Genomic DNA, 24,532 nt, shown 5'->3' on the forward strand with positions numbered 1-24,532 from the left:
TAGTTTACTGATTTGTTTTGAATTATTTGTGAGTTAATGCTTTCTCTTGTGTTGCGATGTTTTCATTCTTCAGTTGTACTCACTGATTCTACTTATACTACAATTGTGCTCCTTTCTGTTACTCATCACTTTGGTGTTTTTTGTGTCAAGCCATTTATTTCAGTGAATTAAACATTTTTCTTCCATTTAATAATTTTATTTCTTCCGTTGAACAGGGAAACACCATGAAAATGGGACTCATCAATTGAGCTCATCCAGAATTCTGCTGCCCGTATTGTAAAGTCTGTAGGTATTATGGCGAATTAATACACAGACTACAAGAGTAACTTTAACAGGACTTTACTATTCGAAGGTCAGGGCGAATCTGCCCAATAAATCCTGACACAGCACTTATATACCAGTGTGGTCACCGTCGGTATTACAGTATACAGCAGCCAAGATAAAGTAGTGCCACACCTAAAATAGTTCTCTTAAAGGTGGACGGTTACATACAATAGTTCTCTTAAAGGTAGAACAGTTACATACGCTACAATCCTCCCTTTTTAGCTTACAACATACTTATTCCCCATTAACATAACATCATAACATATATACAACTTATGCAAAACAGTTCACAGATTCAGTCTCTCTGGGGCTTCCTGACTCTGTCCGGATAACGCCTCGGTGGTGTAGTAGTTTTCGGCGGGGTAGTCCGTTCTTCTGGCAAGGTCGATTCGGCTTGAAGGACAGTGTCAGGTTCATCTGATTCTAGTATTACCAGGTCGGAGGTAGGTGCTCTGGGTATCTCTGCTTCAACATTAACCGTGTAAGGTTGTGGAGTAGGTTGGTCCTTTGTGGATGACCCTATGATCTGGTCAACATGTCGCCTTATAATGCAGTCACCAATGTCCACGGTATACATCAGCGGGCCTAGCCTTTTCCCAATAGTTCCAGGCTGCCATTTCTCGGTACGGTAGTCCCGGGCCAAAACTTGTTGACCTATCTGAAAGGATCTAGTTGGCCTTTCATTCATGCCCTGTAATTGCCGGTTCTCTACGTCCCTTCTGACGTTTGGCTTAATCAAATCCAGCCGGCATCTTAGTCTTCTATTGAAAAACATCATGGCGGGAGTTTGGTTTGTGACCGCATGTGTTGCATTCCTGTACGCCAACAAGAAGTTATCTACCTTATGTTGTAGGTTGATGTCTTCATTACCCATGGCCTTTATGGCCTTCTTGAAGGTCTGGACAAACCTTTCAGCTAATCCATTGGTGGCGGGATGGTATGGGGCTGACGTGTAGTGCTTGACCCCATTCCTTTTTAAGAACTTCCTGAATTCTTCGGACACAAATTGCGGTCCATTATCAGAACAGATCTGTTCCGGCAGCCCATTCCTGGCAAATATGGTCCGTAATACTGTGATGGTTTTTTCCGTGGTGGTGGAGGACATCTTTATTACCTCCGGCCACTTGGAGTGTGCATCCACCGCGATTAGAAACATTGAGTCCATAAATGGACCAGCAAAGTCGACGTGTACCCTTTGCCAAGGAGATGAGGGCCACTCCCATGGATGCAGAGGAGCTTGTGGTGGCGCGTTTTAGACCTTCTGGCATCCTAGACAGCTCTTGGTTATTTCTTCGATGTCTCCATCAATACCTGGCCACCACACAAACGCTCTTGCTAGGTTCTTCATTTTCACTCCACCCAGATGCCCCTCGTGAAGCTCCTTTAGCACCTTATGCTGAAGTTTGGGTGGAATCACCACTCCAGATCCACACATCAAGGTTCCTCGGCACACTGACAGCTGTTCTTTTCTTTGCGAAAATGCGGGCAGCGTTGGTTCGCCATGTGCTGGCCATCCCTCCACCGTTAAATCGTAGACTCGTGAGAGAGTCGGATCATTTCTTGTTTCATTTTCGATCATCGAATTTGTTACTGGTAGACATTCCACTATGGATGAGTGGAACATCTCTACCGGGTCCACTGTAGCCGCCTCTTCTACTACTGGCAACGGTAGGTGCGATAACCCATCAGCATTTCCATGCTGTTTGGACCTTTTGTATTCGATGTCATATTGGTGTGCCCCAAGTAACACGGACCACCTCTGTAGCCTTTGCGCTGTCATAGTGGAAACGGCCTTGTTAGGGTTGAATATGGACACCAACGGCTGGTGGTCTGTCAGTAATGTGAACTTCTTGCCCTGCAGGTAATGATTGAATTTCTTTACTCCCCACACAAGGCTGAGGGCCTCCCTATTTATCTGAGCATAATTTCGCTCAGCGGAGGTCAATGATCGGGACGCAAATGCGACTGGCCTTTCCGAGCCATTTGGTAACTTGTGTGAAAGTACTGCTCCAATTCCATAACGGGAAGCATCACAAGCTAGACGAAGAGGTAACGTTGGGTTGAAATGAGCCAACACTTCCTCAGAGGTAATCAATGCCTTGCTTCTGCGAAAGGCCTTCTTACAGTCCTCGCTCCACTTCCATGGTACTTCTTTCCGCAACAGCGCATTCAGCGGATGCAGCACCGTGGATAGATTTGGCAGAAACTTGTGGTAATAATTAATCAACCCCAGAAACGATCTCAACTGTGATACATTTTCCGGCGCGGGGGCCTTCACGACAGCTTCTATCTTGTCAGGTGACTTGTGCAGCCCCTCTTGGTCAATGACATGACCGCAGTACGAGATCCGTTTCTGGAAGAACTCACATTTCTGGCGATTAACTCGAAGGCCATATTCCTTCAACCTGGTGAGCACCAGTTTCAAATTTGCGAGGTGTTCCTCCTCGTCCTCTCCTGTAATCAGGATATCGTCCAAGTAACACTGAGTGCTTGGAATCCCCTGTAAGACCTGCTCCATGGCCCTCTGCCAAATTGCTGGAGCCGAAGCTACTCCAAAAACCAGTCTATTATATCGATACAAGCCTCTGTGTGTGTTGATTGTGAGATACTGGCGCGACTCTTCCTCGACTTCCATTTGTAAGTATGCTTGTGCCAGGTCTATCTTGGTGAAGTGTTCCCCGCCAGACAATGAAGCAAAGATATCCTCAATCCGCGGAAGCGGGTATTGTACCGTGTGAAGCACCGGATTAACTGTGATCTTGAAGTCTCCGCAGATGCGGACCTTTCCCGGTCCCCCTGGCTTGTTACTTGATGAAGACTTCATGACGGGAACAATGGGCGTGGCCCACTCACTCCAGTCCACCTTAGACAGTACCCCTGAACGTTCAAGCTCTTCCAGTTCTGCCTCCACAGCAGGTCGTATCGCGTAAGGCTTTGAAAAATTTTGGGCTTGCATGTTCTGCAATCTTGATTTTTGCCTTAATTCCTCTCAGTGTTCCCAGTCCTTGCTGAAATACCTCTTTAGCTTCGTCCAATATTCTGGACAACCGTTCAGGTTTGACATCTTCCTTTCCGGAATCTACCGTCATTGTGTTTAGTGAGTGCCAGTCTATCTTTATTTTCCTGATCCACTACCGTCCCAGAAGTGGTGGACCTCCCTCGGGTAGCACATACATGTCCATTCCTCGGTGATCTTTGCCCTTGTGTCTCACCTTGACTTTTATCTTTCCGATGGGGTATACTTTATGCCCCGTGTATGTCTGCAATACTATCTCCGTATCCCGTAGGGGAATATGTTTGAACCACTTTTTGTAATCTTGCTTATTCATGACCGTCAACGCCGATCCGGTGTCCACTTCCATTTTCACTTGGACTTTTGCAATCTGTAGTGTGACCCAGATAGTTTGTCGGTCAGCTTCTTTACTCACATTGTGAATCCTCAGACTACCTAGTTCCTTGCTGTTGGAGTCTGAATCCGAATTCTGTTCATTTGTACTCTTCCCAGTCACCTTATGTACCTTTCTGTACTTCTTCTGCGGTGACTTATTATTGCTGGTCTTCTTTCCTGACCGGCATACTTTAGCTATGTGACCAGGCTTGCCACATTTCCTACATTCCTGGTTTTTAAACCAGCATTGGTTCTGATCGTGTGTTGTCTTCCCACAACGATAACATTTCGTTGTACCCGAAGTCAATTGATCCATACTGAGTACCGCTGTCTTCCGCTGCATTTCCGCCGTGCCTCTCGCTGCGGCTTCGTGCGATGCTGCAATAAGGACAGCCTTCTCAAGTGTAAGATCGTTCTCTTCGAGCAGTCGTTTTTGTATTCCTTCCTTCGACATTCCGCACACGAACTTGTCTCTCAGTGCCTCTGACAGATTTACCCCAAACTGGCAGTATTTTGCTAGTCTACGCAGTTCAACCAGGTACTCTGCGTTGCTTTCCTCTTTTAGTTGCGTTCTCATGTAAAATTTAGATCGTTCCGCTAACATCAGCGGTGCGGGGTTAAAATGATCCTTCAGGACAGCAACAATATAAGTGAAAGACTGATCCGCCGGTTTAGCTGGTGATAGAAGATGCTTTAATAACCCGTATGTCTTCGCACCCATTGAGTTTAGTAAGGTTAGAGCTTTGTCATAATTTGCTATCTTATTGACCTTACAATATATCTCGATGCGTTCTACATATGTGGCCCAATCTTCCACATCGGAATCGAAACCGTTGATGTTACTACTCTTAGGCATCTTCACACTCTTCCTGAGAAACAACAATGAAATATTTCTTTAACTTTTTTTTTTCCAAAATGGCGGTTTCCCGCGCTTGTCTTCTTTCCCCGCCCACTTTCAAAATGGCGGTTTCCCGCTTCTGTCTTCTTCCCCGCCTACTGGCGGCTTCCCGCATTTCTTCCCCTGGCGGGAGGGGTAAGCTTTTCCCTCGGGCGACGACCGCTGGCTTTCGGGGTTCGCAGCCTGCGCGTCGGCTTCAGTGCGTTCCTTGTTCCCTTTTCTCGGCAGGGCAACCGGCGCTGGGTACAACCCATTGACGGCGAACAGTTTCAGCCGCTGGGCTGGATCTCGCTCAGTCTCCCTCGCTCGGGCTCTGTCCCTCCCGCTCGCTCGGGCTCTGTCTCTCCCTCAGCGGCTTCCAATCGCGCCTCCCAGCCCTCTCGCAGTCCGGTGCTTTCCTCCCCGGCTGCGGCTGAGTTCTCCGCGATTTATTTATTTTTATATCTTCCCGCGCCTTACGATCCCGGTTGCAGCGCTTCGTGGCCTCGGTCGCTGCCCGGCCTTTTTCGCCGGTCACGGTCTAGCTGTCTCACGACGCCGTTGCGTCTCCCAGCCCGCTTGTACCGCGGCTTCTGTGCTCCACGCTGCCCCAGTCTCAGCGCCTCTGGGCCCGACTTCTGTCCGGCTCCTTTCCCCCCGACCGTGGTCGAGTTCACCGCCCTTATTCTCCGTTTATTTTTTTTATTTTCCCTTTACTCACAGTCACCGTGGCCGACTTGCTTCTCGTGCTGATCGGCTCACTCACCACCGTGGCAGAAGGGACAATCAGTGCCTGTGGCTGATGGAAGGCTTCGTGTCTGAATTCTTCTTTCTTCCTTGCTCTGCAGACTCGAGTTTTCTCTCAGCAGAACGACGAGGGCGGGTGCCTCTTCTCGACGCTCGTTAACTGCTTCGGAAGTATTGTTGCCGCAGGGTAAGATCGAACTCGTCGCCACTGTAAAGTCTGTAGGTATTATGGCGAATTAATACACAGACTACAAGAGTAACTTTAACAGGACTTTACTATTCGAAGGTCAGGGCGAATCTGCCCAATAAATCCTGACACAGCACTTATATACCGGTGTGGTCACCGTCGGTATTACAGTATACAGCAGCCAAGATAAAGTAGTGCCACATCTAAAATAGTTCTCTTAAAGGTGGACGGTTACATACAATAGTTCTCTTAAAGGTAGAACAGTTACATACACTACACGTATCCTAACTCGCACCAAGTCTGGTTCACCCGTCACCCTGTGCTCACGAACCCACAATGACTCCCAGTCCAACAAGGCTTTGATTTTAAAATTCTCATCCTTGTCTTCAAATCCCTCCATGGCCTCGCCCCTCGCTGTCTCTGTAACCTTCTCCAGGCCGACAATAAACCAAGATCTCTGCGCTTCTCCAATTCTGGCCTCTATCACATCCCCTATTGTAATTGCTCCACCATTGGCAGCCTTTGTCCAGTTTACAGCCCATCGCTGCTGTTACCTGCTGAGTCTGTGACTGTCCCACTGGTTTATTTTGCTGATGTCTGGGTCCTGACCAAAAATTCCCTCTCCTGGGCCAACGTCCATTTCTCCACCGTTTCCAGATCTTATGGTGGCCTCCAACTTCACCACCGCTTTCTGCCCCACGGCAATTCTCCACATTTCCACGGAAATATCTCACAGTAACTCTGCCCTCCCAAATCCCTACAGGATGCCCATCCACTTGTGAACCTCACCATCCATGAGTTTACTGTGAATGATCACATTTACATCACAGCCTTGACATAAACTTGGCTTACAGGTGATGACACCATCCTCTGTCATGCAGCCTGCCTGCCCGGCTGCACCTTCCACGACTTGCCCTGCCTAAACCACCGTACAGTCAATCTTTAAAGCAGCGTCACCCCAGATGGGACTTGAACCCACAATACCTGACTTAAGAGGCTAGTCGCCTTATCCATTAGGGCACAAGGGCTGAACATGCAATATAACCCACCTGAGGACAACTGACCACCCCGAGATGGAAGCTATTTCCACCCACCATATTGGCCACTGCTCGCGCCATACCAAGCCATCTACAACAACAACTTGCATTGGTATAGCGCCTTTAGCGTAGTAACACAGGAGCGATTGTCAAACAAAGTTTGTCACCAAGCAACATAAGGAGCTATTAGGACAGATGACCAAAAGCTTGGTTAAAGAGTTAGGTTTTACAGAGCATCTTAAAGGAGGAGAGGGCGGTAGAGAGGCGGAGATATTTAGGGAGTGAATTCCAGAGCTTGGGGCCCAGGCAGTTGAAAGCACGGCCGCCAATGGTGGAGCGATGGAAATAGGGGATGTGAGAGAGGCCAGAATTGGAGAAGCGCAGAGATCTTGGATTATTGTCGGGCTGGAGGAGGTTACAGAGGCAGGGAGGGGAAAGGCCATGAAGGGATTGGAACACAAGGATGAGAATTTTAAAATCGAAGCATTGCTGGACTGGGAGTCAGTGTGGGTTAGTGAGCACAGGGTGACGGGTGAACCAGACTTGGTGCGAGTTAGGATACGGACAGCAGAATTTTGAATGAGCTCAATTTATGAATCATAATTTTCATGGTAGCTCAATGAAATAAAATAAATCTTTCCTTGAAGGAAATTGAAGATGGTTCCTGGGCTGGCACCGCCCGCGCTCGAAACTAAATCTTTGGGCATCTGATGCCATCCCTCCCCCAAATCTCCTCTCTTCCATTGTTTAATTTCTCCAGCCTCTAATAGTGGCTGCATTTTAGCCCAAACTACAAGTTTAAAGTATTTTGGTCAATTTTCCACTTTTTTAAGTGCTCCTTCCACCGCTTGCCCCGCCTAAAGCGCCATTGTGTCAATCTTTAAAAACACATCACCCCAGATGGGATTCGAACCCACAATCCCTGGCTTAGGAGGCCAGTGCCTTATCCATTAGGCCACTGGGGCTGAATACACAAAGGACCCAACCTGAGGGCAATTGACCGCTCCGAAATGTGACATCAGCCTCACAGTTTCAGAGTCTTAGAAAGATAAGCACAGATGGGAGCTATTTTCACCCATCATATCTGTCACTGCTCACGCCATACCAGAGCCATCTACAACAACAACTTGCATTGGTATAGTGCATTTATCGTAGTATCACAGAAGCGATTGTCAAACAAACTTTGACACCAAGCCACATAAGGAGCTATTAGGACAGATGACCAAAAGCTTGTTTAAAGAGGTAGGTTTTATAGAGCATCTTAAAGGAGGAGAGAGAGGTGGCGAGGCAGAGATATTTCGGGAGGGAATTCCAGAGCTTAGGGCCCGGGCAGCTGAAGACACGGCCGTTGATGAAACGAAGGAAAAAGGAAAAAAGACTTGTATTTCTACAGCGCCTTCCATGACCACTGGACATCCCAAAGCACTTTCCAGCCAATGAAGCACTTTTTGAAGTGTAGTCACTGTTGTAATGTAGGAAACGCGGCAGCTAATTTATGCACAGCAAGCTCCCACAAGCAGCAACGTGGTAATGACCAGATAATCTGTTTCAGTGATGTTGGTTGAGGGATAAATATTGGTCACAGAACACTGGGGAGAACACCCTTACTCTTCTTTGAAATAGAGCCATGGGATTGTTTGCCATGGCATCAGGTCAAACATGGGCAAGGAAACCTCATGCTGCTTACCACCTACTGCCCTCCATTCAATGTCCATCACCAAAGGTGGCTCAGTACCACCACTACTGACCGAGCTGGCCAAGTTGCCAGACTTGGCCTGTGGCAGGTGGTGAGAGAACCAACATGAGGGAAAACCTAATTGGCCAAAGCACCAACTTGCCAAGGTTTCTTCGGCAGCACCTCCCAAACCCGTGACCTTGAAGGACAAGGGTAGCAGGCACATGGGAACACCACCAGCTCCATCTTCCTCATCAAGTCACACACCATCCTGACTTGGAAGTATATCAGCCGTTCCTTCATCATCGCTGGGTCGAAATCCTGGAACTCCCTCCGCAACAGCACTATGGGAGTACCTTCACCACACGGACTGCAACGGTTCAAGAAGGCTGCTCACTACCACCTTCTCAAGGGCTATTAGGGATGGGCAATAAATGTTGGCTTTGCTAGCGACGCCTGTAGTGTATGTAACTGTTCTACCTTTAAGAGAACTATTGTATGTAACCGTCCACCTTTAAGAGAACTATTTTAGGTGTGGCACTACTTTATCCTGGCTGCTGTATACTGTAATACCGACGGTGACCACACCGGTATATAAGTGCTGTGGCAGAATTTATTGGGCAGATTCGCCCTGACCTTCGAATAGTAAAGTCCTGTTTAAGTTACTCTTGTAGTCTGTGTATTACTTCACTATACAACCCACAGGCTTTACAGTGACGACGAGTTCGATCTTACCCTGCGGCAACAATACTTCTGAAGAAGTAAACGAGCGTCGAGAAGAGGCACCCGCCCTCGTCGTTTTGCTGAGAGAAAACTCGAGTCAGCAGACCAAGAAAGGAGGAAGATTTCAAACACGAAGTCTTCCATCAGCAACAGGCACGGATTGTCCCTTCTGCCACGGTGGTGAGTGAGCCGATCAACACGAGAAGCAAGTCGGCCACGGTGACTGTGAGTAAAGGGAAAATAGAAACAAATAAACGGAGGATGAGGGCGGTACACTCGACCACGGTCGAGGGGGAAAGGAGCCGGACAGAAGTCGGGCCCAGAGGCGCTGAGACTGGGGCAGCGTGGAGCAGAAGCCGCGGTACAAGCGGGCTGGGGAGCGTCGTGAGACGACTAGACCGTGACGGCGATAAAGGCCGGACAAATACCGCGACCACGAGGCGCTGTGACCGGGATTGTAAGGCACGGGAAGATATAAACATAAATAAGCCACGGAGAACTCAGCCACAGCCGGGGAGGAAAGCACCGGAGTGCGAGAAGCTGGGAGGCGCGATTGGGGTGAAAAAGGCCAGACAGTGACTGAGGCCACGAAGCGCTGCGACCAGGATCGTAAGTCGCGGGAAGAGATAAAATAAATAAATCACGGAGAACTCAGCCGCAGCCGGGGAGGGAAGCACCGGACTGCGAGAGGGCTGGGAGGCGCGATTGAGAGCCGCGCGAGCGGGAGAGACAGAGCCCGAGCGAGAGCCGCGCGAACGGGAGAGACAGAGCCCGAGAGAGAGCGAGCGAGAGCCGCGCGAGCGGGAGAGACAGAGCCCGAGGAAGACTGAGCGAGATCCAGCCCAGCGGCTGAAACTGTTCGCCGTCAACGGGTTGTACCCAGCACCGGAGAGACAGAGCCCGAGCGAGGGAGACTGAGCGAGATCCAGCCAGCGGCTGAGACCGTTCGCCGTCAACGGGTTGTACCCAGAGCCGGTTGCCCGGCCGAGAGAAGGGAACGCGCTGAAGCCGAAGCACAGGCTGCGAACCCCGAAAGCCAGCGGCCGTCGCCCGAGGGAAAAGCTTACCCCTCCTGCCAGGGGAAGAAAAGCGGGAACCGCCATCTTGAAAGTGGGCGGGGAAAGAAGATAAGCGCGGGAAACCGCGGGAAGCCGCCAGTAGGCGGAGAAAAAGACAGAAGCGGGAACCGCCACTTTGAAAGGGGCGGGGAAAGAAGATAAGCGCGGGGAAACCGCCATCTTGGAAAAAAAAATAAAAACAAAAAGAGTTAAAGAAATATTTCGTTGTTGTTTATCAGGGAGGTGAAGATGCCTAAGCGTGGTAACATCAACGATTTCGATTCCGAGGTAGAAGATTGGGCCACGTATGTAGAACGCATTGAGATATATTGTGAGGCCAATAAAATAGAGGATGATGATAAAGCTATAACCTTGCTAAACTCGATGGGGGCGAAGACATACGGGCTATTGAAGCATCTTCTAGCACCAGTTAAACCGGCGGATCAAACCTTCGATAATATTGTTGCTGTTCTGAAGGATCACTTGAACCCCACACCGCTGATGTTGGCGGAACAATTCAAATTTTATGCGAGAACGCAACGGAAAGAGGAAAGCAACGCGGAATACTTGGTCGAACTGCGTAGGCTAGCGAAATACTGCCAGTTTGGAGGAAATCTGACAGAGGCATTGCGAGACAAGTTCGTGTGCGGGTTGTCGAAGGAAGGAACGCAAAAGCGACTGCTCGAAGAGAACGACCTTACACTGGATAGGGCTGTCCTTATTGCAGCATCACACGAAGCCGCAGCGAAAGGAACTGCGGAAATGCAGCTGAAGGCAGCGGTCCTCAGTGTGGATCAAATTACTTCGGGTGCAACGAAATGTTATCGTTGTGGGAGGACAACACACGACCAGAACCAATGCTGGTTTAAAAACCAGGACTGTAGGAAATGTGGCAAACTGGGTCACATAGCCAAAGTATGCCGGTCAGGGAAGAAGACCAACAACCAAAAAAAAAAGCCATCACAGGAAAAGTACAACAAAGTACACAAGGTGATTGAGAAGAGTTCAGATGAACAGAATTCGGATTCAGACCCAAGCGGCCAGGAACTGGGTAGTCTGAGAATTCATAATGTGAGTAAGGAAGCTGACCTACAAACTATCTGGGTCATGCTAAAAATAGCCGGAGTCCAAGTGAGAATGGAATTGGACACTGGATCAGCCCTATCAGTCATAAATCGAAGGGATTACAACCGGCTATTCTCACATATACCCTTGAGAGATACCAAGTTCATATTGCAGACATACACGGGGCATAAAGTATACCCCATGGGAAAGATAAGAGTCAAGGTGAGAGACAGGGGCAAAGAACACCCCGGAATGGACTTATACGTACTACCTGAGGGAGGACCACCACTTCTAGGACGGGAGTGGATCAAGAAAATAGACATGGAATGGCACTACCTCAAAGCAATAACGAGTGAGGACTCGGGGCAGACAATCAGCTCAGACTCTGAAACGGATGACGATAAGACCAGCCCAAGCATGAAAGACAAGTCTAAAATGAACTTGCTGACTAAGGTTGGTAGAACGAATGTGGGCATAAAGGCTTATGCTCCAGAGGAGAACAAAGTTTCAGAACAGAATTCCTCTGAACAACAACAACATAGCTTGACAGAGAATTCTGAGTCTGTTCAAGTTACAGACATATATATTACTGAGGAACATCGAGCTCGAACGCAAACTTATTTCAGATTACGACAGCAATTAGAACAATTGAATTGCCGTCTCGAGCAAGAGATGAAAGCAATGAAAAAGTTCTATGATACCGAATGGGAGAATCTGGAAAGACAACAGAAGCAGCTGGGGAAGAAAAGAGAGCAGGAGCACACAAACCGTCTGCACGAGGAGGCCAAACGAATCAAAGCTGATTCGGCTTCTGAAGGGGCGTGCTCCAATCCGGTGGAACAAGATGTGCCGCAACTGAAGGCGATGGTTAGCAGGCAGAAAAAGCTGAGTTGGTCGACATGACTTCCGAGCTCCTACTGAAGTTGGGTGCAGCATCACCGGACGATTCATTTGTGGAAATTCGAATGATGGGGGCTGCGGATGATGGCGAAGTAGAAGCAGCAAAGGAGCCCCAGGACAAGGTTCTAAACAGCCCTGCAGCTAATGGAAAAGGGATGAGGACAGAAGAGTTAACAGTCAGCCAACTCCTCCAGGGCAAGGTTATAAACAGCCCTGTAGTTAATGGAAAAGGGATGATGGCAGAAGAGTTAACAGTCAGCCAACTCATTCATATGCTGAGGGATAAAACTCTAAAATGGGAAAAACTTAAATACGAGCCTCAATCTTCAAAGGGAAGGGAGCTCTCAAAAGTCATTGGAAGAGCTGAGGTGGCAACCCAGACTGAGAAGTCCGCAGCAGAACAGCCCTTGGATGCCAAAAGTACGCTGACGCATGGCAATGTAGAACAACAGAATACTGAAACAGCGACTTCAGTAGAGGGATTGAATAGTCCGATCAATCAATCTCCGAATGAAGTTGAAGTATTGAAATCACAAATGAGGTCATTAGTAAAAGACTTGCAGGAAGCCCAGAAAAAGCGGGATGAATCTGAACGCATGATGAAGTCTCTTCAGGACAGATGTCGGGATTTGGAACAAAATTCGGCTAACGTCCAGCTGGGTAAGGAGGAAATAGAAGACCCTCTCGCTGGCCTAGCTCAGGACGACACCGAATATTACCATGATCTGTTGAGTGACACTGAATATTACGAGGACCTGGTCTGCCCAGCTTGTGCCGAGAACTCCCAAAGTGCCGAAATCAGGATGAATCACTTAAAGTCTAAGGAACATAGGGAGATGGTGGCGTTACAGCTGGCAGCTGACAATGGAGCTCCGAGAGTCTCCAAGAAGCAAAAAAGGAAAAGACGAAGCAGAAGATGATAACCATCTGAACCATTATTACCTCTACCCGATCACACACGTGGTCCCCCGAACGGAGCCAAATCAGTTGGAAAGTAGGAAAATTTCCCAAGGCAATCCAACTGTTTTTTTTGTTTATTTTAAAATGTCAGCAATGCTGGTTCAGAAGTGATGGAAGTAAAGCTGTTAAGTCTAGGGAAGGACTATGGGATGAGTCCCTCTAGCAAGGTGACCCGACTACACCACGGAGGCATGGTCCGGACCGAGTCAAGAAGATCAGAGACTGAATCTGTGAACTGTTTCCCGCAGAGACTGAACCTGTGAACTGTTTCCGCAGAGACTACCTCTGTGAACTGTTGTAACATGAAGTTGGATATGTTATGATGTTATGTTAATGGGAAATAAGTATGTTGTAAGCTAAAAAGGGAGGATTGTAGTGTATGTAACTGTTCTACCTTTAAGAGAACTATTGTATGTAACCGTCCACCTTTAAGAGAACTATTTTAGGTGTGGCACTACTTTATCCTGGCTGCTGTATCCTGTAATACCGACGGTGACCACACCGGTATATAAGTGCTGTGGCAGAATTTATTGGGCAGATTCGCCCTGACCTTCGAATAGTAAAGTCCTGTTTAAGTTACTCTTGTAGTCTGTGTATTACTTCGCTATACAACCCACAGACTTTACAACGCCCAGATCCCGTGAATGAATAAAAAATTTGGAGGAAATTTCTGCTCATATAATACCGGATGTCAGATAAATCAGAGACAGTGACGGGGTCGCGAGAGATGGTGGTGAGGTACAGTTGGGTATCGTCACTGTACATGTGGAATCTGACATTGTATCTTCAGCTGATGTTGTCAAGGGGCAGCATGTAGATGAGAAATAGGAGGGGGCCAAAGATAGATCCTTGGGGGTCTCCAGAGGTAACAGCGCGGGAGCGGGAATAGAAACCATTGCAGGTGATTGTCTGGCTACGATTGGCTAGATAAGAGTGAAACCAGGCAAGTGCAGTCCCACCCAGCTGGACGACGGAGGAGAGGCATTGTAGCATGATGGTGTGGTCAACCATACTGAAGACAAGTTGAGAAGATTGAAGAGCGATAGTTTACCATGGACACAGACACATAGGATGTTATTTGTGACTTTGATAAGAGCCTTTTCAGTACTGTGGCGGGGCGGAAATCTAATTGGTGGGATTCAAACATGGAGTTGAGGGAAAGATGGGCACAGATTTGGGAGGTGACAGCAAGTTCGAGGACCTTGGATGAAAAGGGAGGTTGGAGATGCGGCGGTAGTTTGCAAAGACAGAGGCGTCAAGAGTGTATTTTTGAGGAGATGGCGGCTGATTTGAAGGGGAGAGAGTACCTGAGGAGAAGGAACCATTTAAATATCAGCTAACATGGGGTCAGGAAGGAAAGTTGTGTGGTGAAACGCCACGGGACGTTTTACTATGTTAAAGGTGCTATATAAATGCAAGTTGTTGTTGTAGATTGCTCTGGTATGGTGCTATCGGCAGATACGATGGGTGGAAATAGATTCCATCTGTGCTTATCTTTCTCAAACTGAAAATGTCACATTTCGGAGTGGTCAGTTGCCCTCATGTGGGCTGCTTTATGTGTTCAGCCCCAGTGGCCTAATGGATAAGGCACTGGATTTTTCTAAGTTAGTTATGATTGTGGGTTCGAGTTCCATCTGGGACGAAGTGTTTTTAAGGATTGACGCAATGGTGGTTTTGACAGGGCAAGTGGTAGAAAGTGCACTTTCGAAAGTGGAAAAAGGGGCAGTGGGACTAGGGTGCTTTAAACTTGTCATTTGGGCTAAAATGCAGCCACTATTAGAGGCTGGGGAAATTAAACAATGGAAGAGAGGAGATTGGGGAGAAATGGTGAAGGAGGGCACCGGATGGTCAAGGATAGAGTCGCAGAGCGAGGGAGCTCCCGAGGGAGCTGCCAGCCCAGGAGACAACTTGAATTTCCTTCAAGGAAAGTGTTTTATTTCATTGAGTTAACGCTTTTACTTTCATTCTCTCATTTTATTCTTTTAGTTTACTGATTTGTTTTGAATTATTTGTGAGTTAATGCTTTCTCTTGTGTTGCGATGTTTTCATTCTTCAGTTGTACTCACTGATTCTACTTAGACTACAATTGTGCTCCTTTCTGTTACTCATCACTTTGGTGCTTTTCGTGTCAAGTCATTTATTTCAGTGAATTATCATTTTTCTTCCATTTAATAATTTTATTTCTTCCGTTGAACGGGGAAACACCATGAAAATGGGACTCATCAATTGAGCTCATCCAGAATTCTGCTGCCCGTATCCTAACTCGCACCAAGTCCGGTTCACCCGTCACCCTGTGCTCACTGACCCACACTGACTCCCAGTCCAGCAACGCTTCAATTTTAAAATTCTCATCCTTGTCTTCAAATCCCTCCATGGCCTCGCCCCTCGCTGTCTCTGTAACCTTCTCCAGCCCGACAATAAACCAAGATCTCTGCGCTTCTCCAATTCTGGCCTCTATCACATCCCCTATTGTAATTGCTCCACCATTGGCAGCCTTTGTCCAGTTTACAGCCCATCGCTGCTGTTACCTGCTGAGTCTGTGACTGTCCCACTGGTTTATTTTGCTGATGTCTGGGTCCTGACCAAAAATTCCCTCTCCTGGGCCAACGTCCATTTCTCCACCGTTTCCAGATCTTATGGTGGCCTCCAAATTCACCACCGCTTTGTGCCCCACGGCAATTCTCCACATTTCCACAGAAATATCTCACAGTAACTCTGCCCTCCCAAATCCCTACAGAATGCCCATCCACTTGTGAACCTCACCATCCATGAGTTTACTGTGAATGATCACATTTACATCACAGCCTTGACATAAACTTGGCTTACAGGTGATGACACCATCCTTCGTCATGCAGCCTGCCTGCCCGGCTGCACCTTCCACGACTTGCCCTGCCTAAACCACCATACAGTCAATCTTTAAAGCAGCGTCACCCCAGATGGGATTGGAACCCACAATACCTGACTTAAGAGGCTAGTCGCCTTATCCATTAGGGCACAAGGGCTGAACACGCAATATAACCCACCTGAGGACAACTGTCCACCCCGAGATGGAAGCTATTTCCACCCACCATATTGGCCACTGCTCGCGCCATACCAAGCCATCTACAACAACAACTTGCATTGGTATAGCGCCTTTAGCGTAGTAACACAGGAGCGACTGTCAAACAAAGTTTGTCACCAAGCCACAAAAGGAGCTATTAGGACAGATGAGCAAAAGCTTGGTTAGAGTTAGGTTTTTCAGAGCATCTTAAAGGAGGAGAGGGCGGTAGAGAGGCGGAGATATTTAGGGAGGGAATTCCAGAGCTTGGGGCCCAGGCAGTTGAAAGCACGGCCGCCAATGGTGGAGCGATGGAAATAGGGGATGTGAGAGAGGCCAGAATTGGAGAAGCGCAGAGATCTTGGATTATTGTCGGGCTGGAGGAGGTTACAGAGACAGCGAGGGGCGAGGCCATGGAGGGATTTGAACACAAGGATGAGAATTTTAAAATCGAAGCATTGCTGGACTGGGAGTCAGTGTGGGTTAGTGAGCACAGGGTGACGGGTGAACCGGACTTGGTGCGTGTTAGGATATGGGCAGCAGTATTTTGAATGAGCTCAATTTATGAATCATAATTTTCATGGTAGCTCAATGAAATAAAATAAATCTTTCCTTGAAGGAAATTGAAGATGGTTCCTGGGCTGGCACCGCCCGCGCTCGAAACTAGATCTTTGCGCATCTGATGCCATCCCTCCCCCAAATCTCCTCTCTTCCATTGTTTAATTTCTCCAGCCTCTAATAGTGGCTGCATTTTTGCCCAAACTGCAAGTTTAAAGTATTTTGGTCAATTTTCCACTTTTTTAAGTGCTCCTTCCACCGCTTGCCCCGCCTAAACCGCCATTGTGTCAATCTTTAAAAACACATCACCCCAGATAGGACTCGAACACCACAACCCCTGGCTCAGGAGGCCAGTGCCTTATCCATTAGGCCACTGGGGCTGAATACAAAAAGCACACAACCTGAGGGCAATTGACCGCTCCGAATTGTGACATCAGCCTCAGTTTCAGAGCCTTAGAAAGATAAGCACAGATGGCAGCTATTTTCACCCATCATATCTGCCACTGCTCGCGCCATACCAGAGCCATCTACAACAACAACTTGCATTGGTATAGCGCATTTATCATAGTAACACAGGAGCGATTGTCAAACAAACTTTGACACCAAGCCACATAAGGAGCTATTAGGACAGATGACCAAAAGCTTGGTTAAAGAGGTAGGTTTTATGGAGCATCTTAAAGGAGGAGAGAGAGGTAGCGAGGCGGAGATATTTCGGGAGGGAATTCCAGAGCTTAGGGCCCGGGCAGCTGAAGACACGGCCGTTGATGAAACGAAGGAAAAAGGAAAAAAGACTTGTATTTATATAGCGCCTTCCATGACCACTGGACGTCCCAAAGCACTTTACAGCCAATGAAGCACTTTTTGAAGTGTAGTCACTGTTGTAATGTAGGAAATGCGGCATCCAATTTACGCACAGCAAGCTCCCACAAGCAGCAACGTGATAATGACCAGATAATCTGTTTCAGTGATGCTGGCTGAGGGATAAATATTGGTCACAGGACAATGGGGAGAACACCCTTACTCTTCTTTGAAATAGAGCCATGGGATTGTTTGCCATGGCATCAGGCCAAACATGGGCAAGGAAACCTCATGCTGATTACCACCTACCACCCTCCAGTCAATGTCCATCACCAAAGGTGGCTCGGTACCACCACTACTGACCGAGCTGGCCAAGTTGCCAGACTGGGCCTGTGGCAGGTGGTGAGTGAACCAACATGAGGGAAAACCTAATTGGCCAAACCACCAACTCACCAAGGTTTCTTCGGCAGCACCTCCCAAACCCGTGACCTCGAAGGACAAGGGTAGAAGGCACATGGGAACACCACCAGCTCCATCTTCCCCATCAAGCCATACACCATCCTGACTTGGAAGTATATCGGCCGTTCCTTCATCGTCGCTGGGTCGAAATCCCAGAACTCCCTCCCCAACAGCACTATGGGAGTACCTTCACCACACGGACTGCAGCGGTTCAAGAAGGCTGCTCACCACCACTTTCTCAAGGGCTATTAGGGATGGGCAATAAATGTTGGCTTTGCTAGCGACGCCCAGATCCCGTGAATGAATAAAAAATTTGGAGGAAATTTCTGCTCATACAATACCGGATGTCAGATAAATCAGAGACAGTGACGGGGTCGCGAGAGGTGGTGGTGAGGTACAGTTGGGTATCGTCACTGTACATGTGGAATCTGACATTGTATTTTCAGCTGATGTTGCCAAGGGGCAGCATGTAGATGAGAAATAGGAGGGGGCCAAGGATAGATCCTTGGGGGACTCCAGAGGTAACAGTGCTGGAGTGGGAAAAGAAACCATTGCAGGTGATTCTCTGGCTATGATTGGCTGGATGAGAGTGGAATCAGGCAAGTGCAGTCCCACCCAGCTGGACAACGGAGGAGAGGCGTTGTAACATGATGGTGTGGTCAACCATACATAGAAACATAGAAACATAGAAGCATAGAAGATAGGAGCAGGAGTAGGCCATTCGGCCCTTTGAGCCTGCCCCGCCATTCAACGAGATCATGGCTGATCATCCAAACCCTAGCACCCGGTCCCTACCCGGTCCCTACCCTACACCGACTGAAGACAAGTTGAGAAGGTTGAAGAGGGATAGTTTACCATGGACACAGACACATAGGATGTTATTTGTGACTTTGATAAGAGCCTTTTCAGTACTGTGGCGGGGCGGAAATCTAATTGGAGGGATTCAAACATGGAGTTGAGGGAAAGATGGGCACAGATTTGGGAGGTGACAGCAAGTTCAAGGACCTTGGATGAAAAGGGAGGTTGGAGATGGGCCGGTAGTTTGCAAAGACAGAGGTGTCAAAAGTGGATTTTTTGAGGGGGGGCGTGATGGCAACCGATTTGAAGGGGAGGGGGAGAGTACCTGAGGAGAAGGAACCATTTAAATATCAGCTAACTTGGGGTCAGGAAGGAAAGCTGTGTGGTGAAGCGCCACGGGACGTTTTACTATGTTAAAGTTGCTATATAAATGCAAGTTGTTGTAGATGTCTCTGGTATGGTGCTAGCGGCAGATACGATGGGTGGAAATAGATTCCATCTGTGCTTCACTTCCTAAGACTGAAAATGTGAGGATGATGTCACATTTCGGAGCGGTCAGTTGCCCTCAGGCAGGGTTCACTGTGTATTCTGCCCCAGTGGCCTAATGGATAAGGCACTGGCTTCTTAAGCCTGGAACTGTGAGTTTAAATCCCATCTGGGGCGATGTGTTTTTAAAGATGGACACAACGGCAGTTCAGGCGGGGCAAGTGGTGGATGGAGCACTTAACAAAGTGGAAAATTGCCCAGAATACTTTAAACTTGTAGTTTGGGCTGAAATGTAGCCACTATTAGAGGCTGGAGAAATAAAACAATGGAGGAGAGGAGATTTGGGGGAGGGATGTCATCAGATGCCCAAAGATCTAGTTTAGAGCGAGGGAGGTGCCAGCCCAGGAACCACCTTCAATTTCCTACAAGGAAAGATTTTTTTATTTCATTGAGTTACCATGAAAATGGGACTCATCAATTGAGCTCATTCAAAATTCTGCTGCCCGTATCCTAACTCGCACCAAGTCCGGTTCACCCGTCACCCTGTGCTCACCAATCCACACTGACTCCCAGTCCAGCAACGCTTCGATTTTAAAATTCTCATCCTTGTGTTCCAATCCCTCCATGGCCTTTCCCCTCCCTGTCTCTGTAACCTTCTCCAGCTCTACAATAAACCAAGATCTCTGCGCTCCTCCAATTCTGGCCTCTCTCACATCCCCTATTTCCATCGCTCCACCATTGGTGGCCGTGTTTTCAACTACCTGGGCCCCAAGCTCTGGAATTCACTTCCTAAACATCTCCAACTCTCTACCTCCCTCTGCTCCTTTAAGATGCTCTGTAAAACCTACCTGCTTAACCAAGCTTTTGGTCATCTGTCCTAATAGCTCCTTATCTGGCTTGGTGACAAATTTTGTTTGACAATCGCTCGTGTGTTACTATGCTAAAGGCACTATACCAATGCAAGTTGTTGTTGTTGCTGGCCTGGTATGGCGCGAGCAGTGACAGATATGATGGGTGAAAATAGCTTCCATCTGAGCTTAATTTGGTGAGATACTAAAAATGTGAGCCAGATGTCATATTTCAGAGCGGTCAATTGTCCTCAGGTGGGTCACCTTGTCCATTAAGTTCCAGTGGCCTAATGGATAAGGCACTGGTCCTCCTAAACCATGGATTGTGGGTTCAAGTTCCATCTGAGGTGATGATTTTGAAAGATTGACAATACGGCGGTGGTTTTATAGGGCAAGTGGTGAAAGGTACAGCCAGGCGGGGAGGCTGCATTAAGGAGGACGGTATCATCACCTGTGAGACAAGTTTGAATCATCAATCCTTGGCTTAGGAGACCAGTGCCTTATCGCTCACCGAACCTCCCGCCCAGATTGCCATCTGGGAGATAATCTTATCCTTCCCATCCCACTCACCCCTGTCGCTGTGGACTCTGCCAGCAGATCAGCTATCACCGCCCCTCTCCACAACTAATCCAGAATGTCCAATCACTTGTGAACAAGGTGCTTACTGTAAAGTCTGTGGGTTGTTTAGCTAATTAATACACAGACTACCAGAGTAACTTAAAACAGGACTTTACTATTCGAAGGTCAGGGCGAATCTGCCCAATAAATCCTGACACAGCACTTATATACCGGTGTGGTCACCGTCGGTATTACAGTATACAGAAGCCAACAAAGTAGTGCAACACCTAAAGTAGTTCTCTTAAAGGTGGACGGTTACATAGAATAGTTCTCTTAAAGGTAGATGGGTACATACACTACAATCCTCCCTTTTTAGCTTACAACATACTGATTCCCCACTAAACATACATTGTAACATATATACAACTCTATGCAAGACAGTTCACAGATTCAGTCTCTCTGGAGGTTTCCGGACTCTGTCCGGATAACGCCTCGGTGGTGTCGTAACTCCCGGCGGGGTAGTAGGTGCTTCTGGCAAGGTCGATTCGGCTTGAAGGACAGTGTCAGGTTCATCTGATTCCAGTATTACCAGATCGGAGGTAGGTGTTCTGGGTATCTCTGTCTCAACATTAACTGTGTAAGGTGGTGGAGTAGGTTGGCCATTTGTGGCTGACCCTATGATCTGGTCAACATGGCGCCTTATTATACTGTCCCCAATGTCCACCGTATACATCAACGGCCCTAGCCTTTTTCCAATAGTTCCAGGCTGCCATTTCTCGGTACGGTAGTCCCGGGCCAAAACTTGTTGACCTATCTGAAAAGATCTAGTTGGCCTTTCATTCATGCCCTGGAATTGCCGGTTCTCTACGTCCCTTCTGATGTTTGGCTTAAGCAAATCCAGCCGGCATCTTAGTCGTCTATTAAAAAACATCATGGCGGGAGTTTGATTTGTGACCGCATGTGTTGTATTCCTGTACGCCAACAAGAAGCTATCCACCTTATGTTGTAAGTTAATGGCTTCATTACCTATGGCCTTTATGGCCTTCTTGAAGGTCTGGACAAACCTTTCAGCCAATCCATTGGAGGCGGGATGGTATGGGGCTGACATGTAGTGCTTAACCCCATTGCTCTTTAAGAATTTCTTGAATTCTTCGGACACAAATTGCGGTCCATTATCAGAACAGATCTGTTCCGGCAGCCCATTCCAAGCAAACATGGTCCTTAACACTGTGATGGTTTTTTCCGTGGTGGTGGTGGACATCTTTATTACCTCCGGCCACTTGGAGTGTGCATCCACCGCTATTAGAAACATTGAGTCCATAAATGGACCAGCAAAGTCGATGTGTACCCTTTGCCAAGGAGATGAGGGCCACTCCCATGGATGCAGAGGAGCCTGTGGTGGCGCGTTTTGGACCTTCTGGCATCCTAGACAGCTCCTAGTGATTTCTTCGATGTCCCCATCAATGCCTGGCCACCACACAAACGCTCTTGCTAGGTTCTTCATTTTCACTCCACCCAGATGTCCCTCGTGCAGCTCCTTTAACACCTTCTGTTGAAGTTTGGGTGGAATCACCACTCTAGATCCACACATCAGGGTTCCTCGACACACTGACAGCTGTTCTTTTCTCTGCGAAAATGCTGGCAGCGTTGGTTCGCCCTGTGCTGGCCATCCCTCCACCGCTAAATCATAGACTCGTGAGAGAGTCGGGTCATTTCTTGTTTCGTTTTCGATCATCGAATTTGTTACTGGTAGACATTCCACTATGGATGAGTGGAACATCTCTACCGGGTCCACTGTAGTCGCTTCTTCTACTATCGGCAATGGCAAGCGCGATAACCCATCAGCATTTCCATGCTGTTTGGACCTTTTGTATTCGATGTCATATTGGTGTGCCCCAAGTAACACGGACCACCTCTGTAACCTTTGCGCTGTCATGGTGGAAACGGCCTTGTTAGGGTTGAATATGGACACCAACAGCTGGTGGTCTGTCAGTAATGTGAACTTCTTGCCCTGCAGGTAATGATTGAATTTCTTTACGCCCCACACAAGGCTGAGGGCCTCCCTATCTTTTTGAGCATAATTTCGCTCCGCGGAGGTCAATGATCGGGACGCGAATGCCACTGGCCTTTCCGAGCCATTTGGTAACTTGTGTGAAAGTACTGCTCCAATTCCATAGGGGGAAGCATCACAAGCTAGACGAAGAGGTAACGTTGGGTTGAAATGAGCCAACACTTCTTCAGAGGTAATCAACGCCTTGCTTCTGCGAAAGGCCTTTTTACATTCCTCACTCCACTTCCATGGTACTTCTTTCCGCAACAGAGCATTCAGCGGATGCAGCACCGTGGATAGATTCGGCAGAAACTTGTGATAATAATTAATCAACCCCAAGAATGATCTTAACTGTGATACGTTTTCCGGAGCGGGGGCCTTCACGACAGCTTCTATCTTGTCAGGTGACTTGTGCAGCCCCTCTCGGTCAATGACATGACTGCAGTACGAGATCCGTTTTTGGAAGAACTCACATTTCTTGCGATTAACTCGAAGGCCATATTCCTTCAACCTAGTGAGCACCAGTTTCAAATTTGTGAGGTGTTCTTCCTCGTCTTCTCCCGTAATCAGGATATCGTCTAAGTAACACTGCGTGCTTGGAATTCCTTGTAATACCTGCTCCATGGCCCTCTGCCAAATTGCTGGAGCCAAAGCTACCCCAAAAACCAGTCTATTATAACGATACAAGCCTCTGTGTGTGTTGATGGTGAGGTACTGACGCGACTCTTCCTCGACTTCCATTTGTAAGTATGCCTGTGCCATGTCTATCTTGGTGAAGTGTTTCCCTCCAGCCAACGAAGCAAAGATATCTTCAATCCTCGGAAGCGGGTATTGTACCGTGTGAAGCACCGGATTCACTGTGATCTTGAAGTCTCCGCAGATGCGGACCTTCCCCGGTCCCCCTGGCTTGTTACTTGGTGAAGACTTCATGACGGGAACAATGGACGTGGCCCACTCACTCCAGTCCACTTTTGACAGTACCCCTGATCGCTCAAGTTCTTCCAGTTCTGCCTCCACAGCAGGTCGTATCGTGTAAGGTACCGATCTGGCTTTGAAAAATTTTGGGCTTGCATGTTCTGCAATCTTAACCTTTGCTTTAATTCCTCGCAGTGTTCCCAGTCCTTGCTGGAATACCTCTTTAGCTTCGTCCAATATTCTGGACAACCGTTCAGGTTTGACATCTTCCTTTCCGGAATCTACCGTCATGGTGTTTAGTGAATGCCAGTCTATCTTTATTTTCCTGATCCACTCCCGTCCCAGAAGTGGTGGACCTCCCTCAGGCAACACATACAGGTCCATCCTTTGGTGATCTTTGTCCTTGTATCTCACCTTGACTTCTATCTTTCCGATGGGGTATACTTTGTGCCCCGTGTATGTCTGCAATACTAGTTCCGTATCCCGTAGGGGAATATGCTTGAATAACTTCTTATAATCATGCTTATTCATGACCGTCAACACCGATCCGGTGTCCACTTCCATTTTCACTTGGACTTTTGCAATCTGTAGTGTGATCCAGATAGCTTGTCGGTCAGCTTCATTACTCACAATGTGAATTCTCAGACTATCCAGTTCCTTGCAGTTGGAGTGTGAGTCCGAATTCTGTTCTTCCGGACTCTTCCTAGTCACCTCATGTACCTTCCTGTACCTCTTTTGTGGTGACTCATTATTGTTGGCCTTCTTTCCTGACCGGCATACCTTAGCTATGTGACCGAGCTTGCCACATTTCCTACATTCCTGGTTTTTAAACCAGCATTGGTTCTGGTCGTGTGTTGTCTTCCCACAACGATAGCATTTCGTTGTACCCGAAGTAATTTGCTGCACACTGAGTGCCGCTGCCTTTAGCTGCATTTCCGCCGTTCCTTTCGCTGCGGCTTCGTTCGATGCAGCAATAAGGACAACCTTATCAAGTGTAAGATCGTTCTCTTCGAGCAGTCGTTTTTGTGTTTCTTCCTTCGACATTCCGCACACGAATTTGTCTCTGAGTGCCTCTGCCAGATTT

General features: G+C 47.9%; 2 non-coding genes across 2 annotated transcripts; both read right to left on the reverse strand.

Annotated features, from left to right (window-relative positions):
• Positions 1-7,452: 7,452 nt before the first annotated feature.
• trnar-ccu (transfer RNA arginine (anticodon CCU)) lies at positions 7,453-7,525 on the reverse strand. Its single transcript has one exon. It is a non-coding gene; the product is annotated as a tRNA-Arg (tRNA).
• A 9,317-nt stretch (positions 7,526-16,842) lies between these two features.
• Positions 16,843-16,916, reverse strand: trnar-ccu (transfer RNA arginine (anticodon CCU)). The gene has a single exon. It is a non-coding gene; the product is annotated as a tRNA-Arg (tRNA).
• Between the last annotated feature and the right edge of the window lie 7,616 nt (positions 16,917-24,532).

Source organism: Somniosus microcephalus, chromosome 28 (assembly GCF_052327205.1).
Source record: "Somniosus microcephalus isolate GS21.2 chromosome 28, FLI_Smic_1.0, whole genome shotgun sequence".
Lineage (NCBI taxonomy): Eukaryota > Metazoa > Chordata > Chondrichthyes > Squaliformes > Somniosidae > Somniosus > Somniosus microcephalus.